This window comes from Elephantulus edwardii, unplaced genomic scaffold (assembly GCF_000299155.1).
Source record: "Elephantulus edwardii isolate Elephantulus edwardi_28Jun2011 unplaced genomic scaffold, EleEdw1.0 scaffold00028, whole genome shotgun sequence".
Classification (NCBI taxonomy): domain Eukaryota; kingdom Metazoa; phylum Chordata; class Mammalia; order Macroscelidea; family Macroscelididae; genus Elephantulus; species Elephantulus edwardii.
The window spans coordinates 9,070,786-9,086,292 of record NW_006399778.1 but is presented as its reverse complement, the minus strand read 5'-3'; positions in this window follow the sequence as shown (position 1 = coordinate 9,086,292).

Genomic DNA, 15,507 nt, shown 5'->3' with positions numbered 1-15,507 from the left:
AGTCAATAGTCTGTTTTTCCTGTCTTTTGATGTGTTTGCTTATTGCTATAAGTTGACCTCTGATTACTGCTTTGGCTGCTTCCCAGAGGTTTTGGTCCACTGAGTTCTTAAAGGCAGTAAACTGCTCCCAGGAGGAGGTTACCCAGCTTTCTCCTGTGGAGCAGCTGGTGGATTTGAACAGTGTGCCTTTGAATTGGCAGCACAATTTCTTACCACTGAGCCACTAGTACTTCCTCCAACGAATTTGTTGTTGTTGTTGTCATGTGCCATCAAGTTGCCTGCAACTCATAGCGACCCTACGTACAACAGCTTTGAAGCCGGCCCTGTCTTGAGCCAGTGGAACTGCACTGCCAATCTAAAGGTATGTGGTTCTAATTCACTAGCTGCTCTGCAGGAGAAAGATGGACAAACTCCTCCCCTGTGATTTATTGCCTCTAAAAACCCACAGGAGGGTCAGCTATGGCTTGGTTCCAACTTGACAGTACAAAACAACAACAACAATATTGATGATTGAATCCCTGGTTGGGTAGACGGTTAACATGATGTGGTCCACTCAGAGTTGCCTCAACCACAAGGCCTGGGGATCAACCCTTGCAAACGCTAAGGAACACCATTCCAGACACGAGTGGGGTTGCCCTGAATCTCAGTCAACCTGACAGGCACCAGCTACTGGTTAAATATTGATAATAACGCTCTACTGTCTATGGCATTCTACAACTTGCCATGGTTTTCACCTCATTGATCCTGTGTGAACATTATATCCCATTTCACAGGTGAGGAAACAGTGAGACAAAGAAAATGGCTGGCCCCAGGGTAAAGTGCCAGAGTTCCGCCTGGGAGGCAAGTCCAGGGCTTTCTCTGGGGCTTGGGCTCCAGTGGGCCTCTCTGGAGGAACCGTGGGCCCCTGCTCATGCATCTCCCATCTTCGAGGACAACCCCTCAGCCTGGCTGGGAATGTTCCTGGGGGGAGTCCGCTGGCTCCACGGGTTCCCCCCACCCTGTGCCTGCCTGCCCTCGCGTCAGGGCCGTGTGTAAGTGTTTTATTGTTTGCCCGTCGAGGTGTGAATGAAGTAATGGGCCTTCTGGGCACTCCATCCGTCTCAGGCTGACAGGCGCGCTCAGAGCCGAGCTGCTCTGTATAAACGCTGTCACCCTGCCATCCCCAAGCAGGCAGCTTCCTCCGGGAAACTGTAATCTAGGCCTCCCGCGCCCGCAGCTGGCCCTGTCCGCAGCTCGTAAATCACAGCTGCCTTCCCGGAAAGCAGAGGGAGAGACAGACAGGGTGACGGGGAGACAGACGCGGCTGGGCGAGGAAGAGACGGTGGGACAGCCTGGCGGGCGGGGAGAGGGAGGCAGTGAGGGCAGGCGCGCTTGGAGAGACCAGCAGGGAGGGGCCGCACGCAGGCCCAGCGCGGAGAAAGGCAGAGAGGAAAACCGGGGGTTAGGCTCAGGGAAGTAGAGAAATCGATAGGGATGCATGAGAATGGAGGCGAGAAAGCAGAGCTACAAAGAGAAAGACTCAAAAAGAAGAGAAGCACATAAAAAGAGACACGTAAAAAGATATAGAGAGATAGAAACAGAAAATCATACATACAGGGAGATGGACAGAGGCAGAGGAAGATGAAGCTAGAGAGTAAGACACTCAGAGATCTAGAGGCAGAAAGATGGGAAGAGACATGAGAAGCGAAGAGATGGAGAGAAAGATGCAGAAAGGAAAGGCAGACAGAAAGCTGGACAGAGAGATGAAGACAGAAAGACACATAGAACTAGAGAGAGAAAAATAGATAATAGAGAAACGAATATGGAGACAGAGATGGGGAAATGAACATAGAGCGAAAGTGGAAAGGGAGGCTGGAAGGAAGCTAAGGACACAGCAAGGAGAGAAGCAGAGTCCGAAAGACCAAAGGAAAGCAAAAAGCAGAGAGCCTGAGGAGGTGAATTCCAAAGGGAAAGGAGAGACAGAGAGACACACACTGAGCAAGGGTCGGAGTTGGAAATGGTGGCAGGCGTTTTAACATTGGGCAGCTGGTTCAGGCCTCTAGCTGGAGGGGCACCAGAGAACAGCCTTGCCTCCTCTCAACTCCCTGGCAGGGTCCCACAGCTCTCCCCCACCTTCTCTCCATCTGCGAAGGAAATTCCCATGGAGCAGACAAGGAAATGTTGGTGCTAAAAGCTTAGCTGATCAAAGTACTAAATGGTTATCAGAGTGAAGATGAGAACAGGAAGTTAGATAAGTAGTTAAGAAAAGCGAGTCATCCCACATTGTTGTTAAGCGCTATGGCCCAGTATGTCCCAACTTTGTGATGTATTTAATTCTTGTGATGTATATTGTTGCAGCTATTATGTCATGTCTTTTATTAACTCTACAAAGGTGTTTGACTGTGGCTAACTTTGAGAAGAATAGGAATCCCGGAACACTTGATCCATGCTAATGCTTGGACCAGGAGGCAGTTGTCAGAACAGAGCAAGGGAACACTGTACGGTTCAAAATTGGAAAGGGATCTATACCTTTTCAATCTCTATGCAGAACATATTATCCGGGAGACTGGGTTCTATGAGGAGAAATGTGGCATCAGGATTGGAGGAAGACTCATCAACAATCTGCATAATACAGATGACACAACCCTGCTTCCTGAAACTGAGGAGGACCTGAAGCGCTTGCTGCAGAAGGTCAAGGACTGCAGCCTTCAATAAGGATTAAAGCTTATATCAAGAAAACAAAGATTCTCACCCCTGAGTTGATTGGCAGCATTGTGATGGGATGGTAAAAAGACTGAGACTGTTAACAGCTTTAGTTTGCTTGGCTCCACAATCAACACTCTTGGCACCAGCAGCCAGGAAATTAAAAGATGTATTGTACTGGGAAAATCTGCTGTCATAGATCTCTCTAAAGTATTGAAGAGCAATGATGTCAGTCTGGAGACTAAGGTGCACCTGATACAGGCCATACTCTTTGCAATCATTTGATATGCATCAGAGAGCTAGACAATGACTAGGGCTGAGAGAAGGAGAATTGATGCCTTTGAGCTGTAGTGTTGGAAAAGAGTATTGAATATACCATGGACTGCTAGGAGAACAAATAGACCTTTCCTGGAGAGAGTTAAATCAGCCTGCTTCTTGGAGGCAAGGATTCTGAAGCTTCGTCTGACATACTTTGGACATGTTGCAAGGAGGGACTGGTCCTTGGAGAGGGACATCATTCTTGGGAGGGTGGAGGGACAACACAGGAGAGGAAGACCCTTGATGAGATGGATTGATTCAGTGACTGGGGTAATGGGGGTAGGTGTGACAGAGACAAAAAGATTGGCACAGGATAGAGCACGGTTTAGGGTTGTTGTACATGATCGCTATGATTCACAGGAGACTTGACGGCACATAACAACAACAGCAACCTCATTGAAGGTTCCCTCATTGTCACTAACTCATTACTTTACCAGCTATGGTGACTGTTTCTAGTGATTGGCATTGCCTAATGATGTTGTCTTGTTGATACAATCTTGCTTACAGAAACTAAAGGACCCTGAATCACTTGCTACAGAAAATTAAAGACTACAGCCTTTGATATGGATTACATATCAACATCAAGAAAATGAAAATCCTCACCACTGGACCAAAAGTCAACATCATGATGGATGGAGAAAAGATTGAAGTTGTTGATGATTTCATTGTGCACTTGGATTCACAATCAACACTCATGGAAGCAACTGTTAAGAAATCTTAAAACATGTTGCAATGGGAAAATCTACCATCTAAGACCAATCTGGAGTGCGAAAGAGCAAAGATACGAGTTTAAAGATTAAGGTGCGCCTGGTCCAAACTATTTTCAATTGCTTAGTATGCACCTGACATGGTGCCTTAGTAATAAGAAGCTGTGTTGTAATCCTAAAGGCATATGGTTCAAATCCACCAACTGAGGGAGAAGGATGGTCAATCTCCTGATGTGATTAACTACCTCTGAATACCCTTCAACTAATGGATCAGTTCCAACTCAATGGTACTCAACAACAACAGTGTGTATCTGAAAGTTGTACAATGAATAAGGAAGACTGAAAACAAATTGATGCCTATGAGCTATGGTGTTAGAGAAGAGTATTGAATATACCATGAGCTACCAAAAGAGTAGACAAATAAATGATGTCTGGGAGAAAGCACAACCAAGGCGCTCCTTAGAGACAAGGATGATAGAACTTGATCTCATATACTTTGGACATTAGCAGGAGGGGCTGGTCTGTGGGAAAAGTCATCATGCTGGGAAAGGTGAAGAGCCAGTGAAAGAGAGGAAGACCCTCAGAGATTCATTGACATAGTGGATGACTTGAGCATGGAGATTATGATGCTGCTGCAGGACAGGGCAAGGTTTTGATCTATTGCTCATAGTGTCATTGTGGGTCATAGTCAACTTGACAGCACCTAACAACAACAACGAAGTGTCCAAAGAAAGTAAGCCAAAGTCTCCCTATTCTAGCTTCTAAAGAACACACTGGTTGTATTTCTTCAAACATTAATTTATTTATTCTTCTGGCCTTACACAATGTATTCCATATTCTTTACCCACACCACATGTATCCAAATGTATTCACTCTTGGTTTTCACATGCCTGGGAGGCCATTGAAGACATCATGGCTTGGCTCAGACTCAACTTAGTCATCAAAGTGATACCTTTGCTTTTTAGAACTTTGAAGAGCTCTTTTTTTTGCAATGGATTTGCCCAATGCATTTGATTTCCTGACTGCTGCATCTGTGGACAGATGTTGATTGCTGACCTAAGTAAAATCGTCTGTTAAAGAGTTGATTGCAACATCTAGCAACCCTCCATTGGATTTCTGAAACTATAAATATTTATAGGAGGAGACAGTCCAGCTTTTCAAAGGAGTGGCTGCTGGATTTAAACTGTCAACCTTTTGGTTTGCAGCCTGATAACACTACACCATCAGAACTCCACGTATCCGAAAATAATTTCATTCTGAGATCAGCATGTAGATGACATTTAAAGTCATGGAGCTGATAAAACTGATCATCCAAAGAATGATAATGGATAGTTCAAAGACAGAGCCCGAGGCTTCACACCATATTTAGAGATTTAAAAGATAAAGGAAGGCCTTTAAAGGAGACAGAAAATGAAAAAATATGAGAACCAAGACACAGCTGAGTCTCAGTGGTCAAGTCGAGGAAATGGTTCAAGGGGAAAGGTGTGGTGTTCGGATTCTTAAAAATTACTTTCTCTCCATTACCCAAATCTACCCTCAGTACATGGTCTTCAGCTGCCTGGACTGCAGACATGTGGCTCCCCATTGATCAGCTCTACAATGTCATCCATAGCTGTGTGAACCATTTCTTCCTCAGAGGACATGTTAGCCTATCCACAAGGGGGTTGGCTAATTTTGCCACTAACTTGAACAGATTCAGGGGCAGAATTTGGGAACCCCAACAACCAGGAAAGAAGAAGCAGAGAAAGTAGCACCTGTCCTTTGAGGCCAGAGGTTCCTGCACTTGAGATATCTTACTGTTGCCTGAGAAGCTGTCTGGATTAATTGAAGAATTATATCTTGCTGTTGACTAAGAAACAGTCTGAACTAATTGAGGGCTTATATCTTGCTGTTACTCCTGGCTTGGAACTTTTGTTTACTAAACCTGGTGGTGTACAGTGTGATATACTTTGTCTTCTTCCCTTACAACCTGTTTCCCTAATAAACCCAATAACTGTGGATAAAAAGAGACCTGTAAAGTCTCTGTGGTCATTTGCAACAAATTCTGGACCCAGTAATTAGAAGTAGTTGCAGCAGAGTTGGGGACCTTTTCTGATCTTGTAGCTATTAGTTTGGTACTACAGATGTTGTTGATGGGGACAGTTTCCCTTTGTGGAGTTGCTAAAGGTCAGACTCAACTTTCCCCATGTTATCCTTGCTCTTTTTACAGAGGGACTGAGAGGTCATTCTGTAAATTCACATATTGAGAGAGGCTAAAAGAGTTGAGGACTGAGAACTGGCCATTGGATTTAGCAACCAGGAAACCACTGGAGATAGTGACCAGAGAAGTTATGGGGAAGTTGGAATAGACTCACAAAAGGATGAGAGAATGAACCAGTGGCACGGAGTGTAAATAATTCTTTTGATGAGTTTTGATGAAATAGAGAACAGAAAATGACGAATATGTTGAATCAGGTAGAGAGTTGATGTTGTTTGGGGATTTTTTAAAATGGTGATTTTAGTGAAGGTTTACAAAGCAAATTGGTTTCTCATACACACTTTGCATCATAATATTAATTACAATACTCACAATGTAATCACCAAATTGGAGGATGACTCATCAACAACCTGTGGTTTATCGATAACACAAACTTGCTTTTGCAAAATGAAGAGAACTTGAAACACTGAAGAAGATGAAAGACTACAGCCTGCAGCATTGACTACATTTCAACATAAAAGAAAAAATTCTCACAACTGGACTGACATGCAATATCATGATAGGTGGAGAAAAGATTGGCCTTGCCAAGGACTTCATTTTACTTGGATCCATAGTCAAAGCCTATGGGAACAGCAGTCAAGAACTCAAACAATATATTGCTTTGGGAAAATCTGTTGTCAAGGAGTTTTCTTTACAGTGCTAAAGAACAAGGATGTCAGTTAAAGACTCGGGTTTTTGTAACCCAAGCTAGTACTTTTCATTGTTTCATATGTATGTGAAAGCAGGAAAATGAATAAGGAAGACCAAAGAATTAACGCCTTTGAATTGTGGCATTGTCAAAGAATGCTGAATATACTATGCACTGTCAAAATAATAAATCTGTTTTGGAAATGCAGTCAAAGTGCTCTTCTTCTTGTTGTTGTTGTTATGTGCTGTGGAGTCACCAGACTCATAGCAACCCTATGTACAACAGCTCTGAAGTCTGCCCTGCCCTAAGCCAGAGTCACTGACTCCTACACACCAACTCCCATTGCCCTTCTTACTTTATCAAGCCATCTCATCCAGGGTCTTCCTCTCCTGTACTGTCCCTCCACCCTTCCAAGCATGACATCCTTTTCTAAGGACCAGTCTCTCCTGGCCACATGCCCAAAGTATGTGAGGTGGAGCTTTAAAATCCTAGCCTCCAAGGAGAAACTAGGTTTCACCTTCTCAAGGGCAGACTTCTTTGTGTTCTTGGCGGGCTCTTCTCCAGCATCACAACTTGAAGGCATTGATTCTTCTTCTGTCATCTTTAGTCATTGTCCAGCTCTCTGATGTATAGCATATACTTGAGAAGACCATGGTCTGGATCAAGCGCACCTTAGTCTTTGGAGTAACATCATTGCAAAATTATAAGACTTCATCTCACATACTTTGAACTTGTCAAGGTGGGGCCAACCCCCTGACATTACACTGAGAAAGATGGAAAGTCAGTGAAAGAGAAGAAGACCCTCAAATTAATAGATTGACACAAAGATTACAATAGTGGGCTTAAGCATCATGAGACTGTAAGGTTAGTGCAAGATCAGGCAAGATGTCATTCTGTTATGTACAAGGTTGTGGAGTCAGAGTTGACCTGACAGCACCCAACAACATAATAACAACAATGTAATTGCATTTTCCCTACTTCCTTCCTCTCAATTCCATTAGTACCTGGTTTACCTTACCAGTCTGTCTACCTGCTTGTGATTGATTGTTTTTTCTTGTGTACCTCTCTATCTCTCAAGAAATGGTTCATACAATCTTTACCCATTTTCCCCCAATGTTAATATCTTCCTATTTTAAATTGTTATTTTAATGAAAGTATACGGAAAAGTTAAATTTTTAGTCATTCACTGTTGCACATTTTCCTCCCTACCCACTCCCAGTTCACTTAAAAAAAAAACAAACAACTCATTTTGTATCCTATCCCCTCCCCACCACCCCAGTCCACTTTGCTACGTGCCTCTTATTCTGGACAATTGTCATACAAATCATGCCTAATCATATATTCCTTTTAAACAATTATTTCCTTAATCTATTCCAATGCAGTGTTCATTATTTATCCCCTCTTTTCTTAGCTTTCCCCCAACCCCCTTGCCAGTCCTGTTTTATAACAGTGGTGTTATGTAGTATTTGTCCTTTTGTGACTGAGATATTTCACTCAGCGTAATGTCTTCCAGGGTTACCCACGTTGTGTAATATTTTATTAATTCCTGTTTTTCAGTGCTGTGTAGTATTCAGTTATGTGAATATACCATGGTTTTTCTATCCCTTCATTTATTGATGAGCTCTTGGGTTGCATCCATCTCTTTACTATTGTGAATAATGCAGCAATAAACATGGGTGTGCATATATCTGTTTGGGTGGCAGATCTGGTTTCTTTAGGGTATATTCCTAGAAGTGGAATTGCTGGGTCAAAAGGTATTTTTATTTCCAACTTTTTGAGAAAGTACCATACCTCTTTCCATACTGGTTGCACCATTTTACACTCCCACCAGCAGTGAATAAGTGTTCCAATCTCTCCACAACCTCACCAGGACTTGTTGTTTGCTGCTTTGTTGAACTTTGTGATTATTATTGGGGTGAGATGATACTTCATAATTGTTTGTTAGCCTCTTATTCATTTAAAGTAGAACATTTAAAGTAGAATATTAACATTGGTGCAATGCTGCTATTCTCCAAACTATAGACTTTGTTCAGATTTCATTTCATTTTCTTTAATGCTCTGATTCTGTTCCAGTCCAGGAAGTTATTCTGTTGTGTGCCACTGAGTCAATTCTGACTCATAGTGACCCCATGTGGCAGAGGTTAATTGTCCCATAGAGGTTTCTGTAATATTTAATCTGTAATCTTTCCTGAAGCAGATTGCCAGGTATTTTCTCCCAAAGAGTTGCTGGTATGTTTGAACCACCAGCCTTTTGGTTAATAGTTAAGTGCTTAACCATTAATATCATCAAAATTCCTCTAGTTCAGGATAACATGTTGCATTTAAGAGGATCTATTTTACACTATTTTACTTATTCTTTTTAACACATAGGATAGGACTGCACTGGTTTCTTAAGGCTGTGGTAATAAGATACCATACATTAGGTGATTTATAAGGACATGAATTTATTATCTAGAGACTGGACATCTAAACCAATTAGTTGATTATGCCATGCTCCCTCTGAGGTAAAATCCTAAGGTAAAGATCTAATGTTGTTCCCAGATTCTGGTGTCCCCGGGTGTCCCTTGGCTTGCAGAAGCATCTTCACATGGCCGTCTTCCTTTTGTGTGTGCCTTTCTGTGACTTCTCTCCACCTCCATGGGACACCACTCACATTGTCTGAGGACCCACTTACTCTGAAATGACCTCAGATTAACCTTCTGATAACATCTTCAGAGATCCTGTTTCTAAACAAAGTCATTAGGTGGGGCACAGTTCAGCCCCTAACAGAGACATTATTACCTGTTTCTGTGCTCATGAAAATGATTTAGTAGAAGGGAAGAAAGTGATGCAAGCAAGAGAGAAAGGAACGATTTTTGGAGCGTGTCCTTAGTGTGGTGTTGGCAGATGGGAACACGGACACTGATGGTCCTGTTGATGTCTGTGCTACACTTGTCCTAAATAGAGGCCCGATCCTGACTGCCCACCTATGTCTAGTTCTTCCTGTTTACAGTCCACCTTTGACCACAACCCTGTTCCTCAAGAAAAAAACAACCCAAGAAGCAGGCTAAGTGGGTTAGCAAAAGGGTCTAGAAAAGAGCAGGTCTCCAAGGTCACCCAGCATCAGTGGCAGAGCCAGGCCTGCTGCTGGAAGGTCCTGACTGCAGGACCGAACCTCCACTGCAGCCGCTACATCCCACTATCGCAACCACATCAACCACATTCTGATGGTCCAAGCAGCAAGCTGGAAAAGGCTCTACTGGGAGAAAATAAGAAACTTAATGCCCTCCAGCTTGGAGCCTTGGCTCTGGGATTTGGAAGCCATAGTAAGCTGGCATTCCAGTAGGGAACCACAAACAGAAGAAACAGGTTAGAGCCACAGGGATAGCAGGGGTCAAGCAGAGGACCTACCTAGGTCAGGGCTGGGCTGAGATACCTCTCTGTGTCCTTGTGAGTTGGATTAATAGCCAAGCCTGGACCTTCCTATGTTCTTTCTTCCCTTTGAGTTGGAGCTGACTCGTAACTGACCCTCCAGCGGGTTTTCAGAGACAATAAATGGCGCAAATTACTCATCCTTCTCCCAAGGAACAGCTTGCAGATTTAAACCGTGTACCTCGTAATTGAAGTGCAGCTACTCGCCACTAGGCCACCAGAGCTATTATGTTTCTCCCTTGTATTATCTACAGTTTGCTGCATGTGTGGAATGTGCTTTGCTCTTATCAACTAGCCAGACTGATGTCTCCACTTAACAAACAATGCAACCAACCAACTAAGCAACCAATCTTCTTCTATCTAAGCAGAAAAAGCCAACATTTTGATGATTGGTTATGGAGAGTAAGTACATGACTATCCAAATCCGTCTATACACATTAACACACACACACACACACACACACACACACACAACCTACCCACACTATCACATACTTATAATCACAGATGCACACACAGTCAGGCACACAGAAATATTGCGAATTCTTCCTCCCATCCCTCTTCTGGAAGCTATTTCACCCTTGCATAAGTCGTTGTCCCTCATCATTGGACTATATTAAAAGGCATCCTATTTTAGAAGAGGAATTTGTATGTAAACCAGAGTTTATAATAATCTCTATGGAGCCTGGGGAGAATTCCATACCCAAACACATTAGTATTTTTGTTGCAAAATGCGTATTCACTGTAAGTGGGAAAAACAAAGACTGTAAATAGACAAATGATAGTTCAAATTGAATTTTGCACACCATTAAGAAAAAGTCCACCTTTCAGCGCTTCCTGGATTTCAGAGGTGTGGATAAGGAATGCCTCTCAGGAAATCTCTGAGAAGTAGGGCACCCAGCCCTGGCTTGTGCACAATGGCCATCCATGCATGCGTTTGTTTCTTCAGGTTGGATGTCAGGAGCTGTGCTCATTTCATGGGAGCAGGAAAGGTGTACTCACTGTACGTGTACGCGCGCCTGTGTGCGTATACCAGGACTATGTCTTAGAATTCTATCTCTTTGAATTCCCGAGTTTTTCTGGTTCAGAGCTGGAAGGGACTTCCTTTCAGTAATCTTCAAAGCATCTCTTGAGTCTTCCCAACAACATCCTCGCCAACTGATTACCCAGCATCTCAGCAATTTTATTCCCTATCCTTCTTCTCAGGAACCTTTCATCCATCCACCCTGCTGATTTTCTGCACCTCTTGGACCTTTTCACCTCTCCCTCTTCTTCCTCATTCAGCCCAGGAAGCAAGGCTGTGTAAGTCTTATTCATGGAGCAGCCTTGTTGGTCTTATTCATCAGCATAACTCCCCAGTGGGAACCACGAGCAGAGTGTGAATGTAAGACAACCGAGGTTCTAGAAGGCCTCCAAGTCCTAGGGTCTCTAAAATTCTGGCCATTGGGGTCACTTAAAAAGAAGGGTTCTCTGCTGCCTACCTGCTTAAGAAAGGACAAATTTTGTCAGGGCTATGGATTCTCATGTGCCCTTCTTCCCTTAAGAAATTCAAACCCATGGTGGCTGAGTCAGTTGCAACTCATAGAGACCTAGAGACCTCCAGGAGGTTTTTGAAATGGTAAATAGGTGCGGGGGCGGGGGGATTGTGTACCAATGAGGGAGTTTTTCTTTTGCTTTTCAAGGAGAGGAGCAAATGGGGGGGGGGGGGGAGGGGTTTGTGCGGGGAGAAGGGTGCAACAATGAATGAATGGAATCCCAAAATCTCTGTAGATGTTCATTGAAATGAAAAAGAAACAACCTAAATTTAAAAAAAAATTTTTTTATTAATTTTAATGAAAGTTTACAGACACTTTGGATTTCCATTCATTTCTTGTCGCACTTTTCTCCCTGCCCATCCCTCCCCCCCAATTTGCTCTTCTCTTTGAAAAATAAAAGAAAAATTATTTCATTGTTATACAATCCCTCCCTTTCCCCCTCCAAGTCCACTCCACTATGCAGCCTTCGTTCTGGACTCCCGTCATGACAATAATACCTAATCACATATCCCTTTTTAAACAGTTCTCTCCCTCATCTGTTTCAATGCAGTAGACATTGTTTATTCCCTCTTTTCTTAAGTTCCCTCCAACCCCGATGTTAGTCCTCTTTTATAACAGTGGCACTACGCAGTATTTGTCCTTTTGTGACTGAAATATTTCACTCAGCATAATGTCCTCCAGGATCACCCATTTTGTATAATATTTCATGAGTCCCCTTTTTTTCAATACAGCATAGTATTCCATTGTGTGAATACACCACAGCTTCTCTATCCATTCGTTTGTTGATGGGCACTTTGTTATTGTGAACAAAGCCTTGATAAACATGAATATGCATATATCTGCTTGGGTGGTGGTTATGGTTTCTTTAGTATACATTCCCAGTACTGGAATTGCTGGGTCAAAGGGTATCTCTATTTGCAACTTTTTGAGAGAGCACCATACAGCCTTCCATAGTGGCTGCACCATTTTACACTCCCACCAACAGTGAGTAAGGGTTCCAGTGAAACTGTAAATCTTAACAGACGGAGGCTGCCTGCTTTCTTTCAGTGGAGCCATGGGAAGGTTTGAACCATGAAGACACTCAGCTTTTTGGTTAGTGGGACAACACAACAGGCCAGGGACTGACCTGTTTGTTCTCTTGGCAGTCCATGGTGTATGTATGTTAAATACTCTTCTCCAACACTACAACCCAAAGGCATTGATTCTTTCTGGGTGATTTAAAGCCTTTGAAAACACATTGGAGGAGTGGCTACATGTCAGTTGCAATTTAACAAGACACAATGAGAATACCCTGGAGGGTCAGCTATGAGTCAGTTCTGACTCAGCAACATATAACAACAGCAGCACCATGTATAGTATGTGTATAAAGGCATGTATGTATGTATTCATTGTTTTCTGGACCACTGGAGCATAGGCTGTGTACATTATGCTGTTTTTCATACTTCACTGTCTGTTTTCTAAGAACAAAGCTCTTCTCTTGCATAACCACAGAATGGTTACACAATCCAGGAAATTTAACATTTACTCAATACTTTGGTCTAACTCACAGTTCTCCAAGGGAATTACAAAGGCACTTTCCTCGAGGTTTCTTGGACAGATCGCCTGTGTCTGGGAAATGCTTGTACTGAGCACTGTGTATTCCATCACGGACCCCTATGTTAGTTTGGATGTTAGATGCAAACTCATGAGCTGTTTTCAAACCACATACCACGGAACCCTAGGGTTTCAAGGGCGGGGGAGGGTGTGGGGAGGCAGCACTTTGGAACGAGATTTGTTGGAGGAAAGAACCTCTAAAGAAAAGATCATGGAGATACACTGAGACTCCAATCCACGTCTGCTCATTTGACATTCAAGGGCGGAAGCTTGGAGAGGCCAGCACCTGCCTCACCGCACACTGGGAATTAGTGCCAGTGGAACTGGACTCTAAAGCCGAGTCAAGTAGTCATTTAAGTGACATGGCTCAAATACAGCAGGGGACAGGTGCACTGTACCCTGAGGTCACACAAATGACAAACACCCAGACACCCTCCAGAGGTCGTATGGCCAGGCAAAGCCAAATCCCACAACAGCATTAGCTTTATGAGAGTGTGGGTCTGCTGGGGTGCACTCTGAGCTTTTACATTTCAATCCAGAGACCAGAGGTGCATCAATGGTGTCACAGGTAGGTACACACCCTGGGTGTCACTTGCGCTGAGCAGCTCCCACTGCAAGCTGTGAGGGCTCGTTTAGCAAAGTAAAACTCATAGGTATATATTTGAGAGCTTCCATGAGTCAAGGCAGGCTGTGTGTTCTTATTCTGCTGTATAGTCTTTATATAATTAAAGAGAAGAAAACCAAAATGACTTCGAGCACATCCTAGACCAATTTTCATGAGTGAAAACATGGAAGGGGTGGTTGCAGCCTTCACGCAGTGCCATGATATGCTAAATAGAAGATTAACGAGTTTGGCTCGAATTTTTTGAGCTGATGCTACAGTAAAGTTATCTGAAAGATGGGTGGTAGAGGTTTGGGAAGGGGTGCAATTTCTGTGCATGCAATCAGCACTATTTTCTGTAGATACGCCTCTGCCAGGGACCCCAGAGGAGGGGAAATTGCCTGTGAACTAGCAACAGCTTTTCCAAGAACAATAACATCCTTTTAACAAACATTTGTTCAATCAGCAAACTTTCGAACATTCAACAAACACTGGTCCATTCAACAAATATTTGCTCACTCTCGGTGTTGACTCAGAGCCTGCCCTGTGACTATTACTGGGCAAGGGTTGCAGACATGGTGTTAGGCACAGGGTGCCAGGTGGCACAAAGCCCAGGTCTGTCCCCAGCAAAGAGCCAAAGGTGGCTTAATCTCTTCTTCAGTATCTCCCTGTCCCTGTTACACAGCAGAAGGGGACAGGATTGTCCTAGAATTGTTCCAGGTTTCCAGGCCTGCCTCCCAAGCTCCTCCTTTATAAACAAAGCCCTTCTCATTACCAAGTGGACCTCTGGTTCCTGTTCAGCTGGAGCTGACTCTGAGGGATGCTTTCTTGAGAGCAACTGGGCGAGTATTATTAGAAATCTCTCAAATGTGCATAGCTTTCGAGCATTTCCACTTCTAGGACTTTAATCTAGGGAGTTAGCCTTAAGGATTGTCTCTGTAAGAGAGAAAGCTGATGCAGGGATCAATCAGATGGTAAACTTGAGTAGGAAAATTATGGCTCATCTATGCCACAGACTACAAAATATCTTTAAAAAAGTATTTTATGCTATTTTTGTTGTTGAGAATATACACGGCAGAATACACATCAGCTCAACAATTTCTACTTGTACAATTGAGTGCCATTGATTATACTCTTCAAGCTGTGCAAACATTCTCATCCTCTGTCATGGAATGAACTGTATGTCTTCAAATTATAGTCAGCTTGGCTGGGCCATGGTTCTCAGCGCCTTGACAGGCAGGTAATGATGTAATCTGGCAGTTACGTAATGACATAGTCATCTACTATAATGTAACCTGCTGTGATCAGCCAATCAATTATAAGGGGATTAGGGTGGGATGCAACATCCTTAATTCAGGTCACAGCCACAATATGATGTCTGTTGGAGTTGTCCTGGGCTGTAATCTGCATGGCCTTTTATTCTCTAAGAGAGAAAAGGAGAGAGAATCAAGCAGAGAGAAGGAACCTCAGTCCAATCAAGAAAGGAGAGCCAGGAGAAAATGTGTCCTTTGTATATTGTACCCAACATCAAGAAGCTCCTAAACCCAGTGTCACATTGTTCAGCATCACAGCAACCATAAGTTACCTCTGCACAGCAAATGGAGAGACCAGTGTTATACCACTTAGAAGAATGTTTTACCAAAAACAATTAAAACCAGGCCCGAGGCACACAGATTAAAATCATCCACGTTTGGCTTGGTAGCATAACTTTCTTTTTTTCTTTTTCCTTCTTCTGTCATCTTTATTCATTTTTCATTTTTGGGGTGGGTTTTTTT